Raw genomic sequence first — 892 nt, 5'->3', positions numbered from 1 at the left:
GGTATCATATGCTTATGTATTTATTGCATTTCCTGCTTATGTATTTATTTCATTGACAGGTAATAAAATGTAGAGTAACTCACTAGTTAGATTTATGTCTTGGAATCCATGGATCTGAGCAGTGTATGTTCAGTTTCTCTCCTGAATTAAGCTCACTGGACTGAGATGGAGTAAAGACATATTAGAATTCTATCATGCCTAGACACTTACTTACATCATCACTTAACAAAATGATTTAAAATGGTTATGTGGAGGAAAGACAGGTAAGTGACTTAATCCTTTTCACCTGCATGTGTGTTGGCTCCCAGACTGTGAGACTGAGAAGCTGGGCTTTACTGTGTGCTAAGCAGCTTTGGAGGGAAAAATAAGCCTAATGATTTTCTAAGAAAAAAACTAAATTAGCTAAGGTTGTTTAACGTTTAAAATCACAGCTAGGACTTGCTGAGTGTTTACTGTGCTAAGAATACTCTTGGATGCGTTTGATACATTATTTCTGGTTTTCTGAGAGCCACTTGGTTTCATCATCTCTGTCTGAGGCACAGAGACTAAAACATGTTGAGGATCACTAGCAAGCTAGCCCGTGTTCAGAGTTTCCTTCAGAGGAACACACTTGTTCCGGTTCTGAGCAATAACTTAAAAACATGAGTGTGAGGCGGGCATGGTGGTACACACCTGTAATCCCAGTACTTGGGAGGTGGTGGCAGTAGGATTGGAAGTTTGAGGCCAGCCTGAGCTACACGTGAAACCCTGTCTCAAAAAAAAAATTTAAAACTTGAGTGTGAGAGTGATTCTTGGTTGTGTAGAATAAATGGCATCTCCCTTTTTTTAATCTAGCTCTATGGCATGGTCCCCTAACTCTGACCCTCACTCATAATCTCTCCCATCGTTGGCA

The sequence above is a fragment of the Castor canadensis genome, chromosome 4, assembly GCF_047511655.1.
Source record: "Castor canadensis chromosome 4, mCasCan1.hap1v2, whole genome shotgun sequence".
NCBI lineage: Eukaryota > Metazoa > Chordata > Mammalia > Rodentia > Castoridae > Castor > Castor canadensis.
This window is presented reverse-complemented; position numbering follows the sequence as displayed.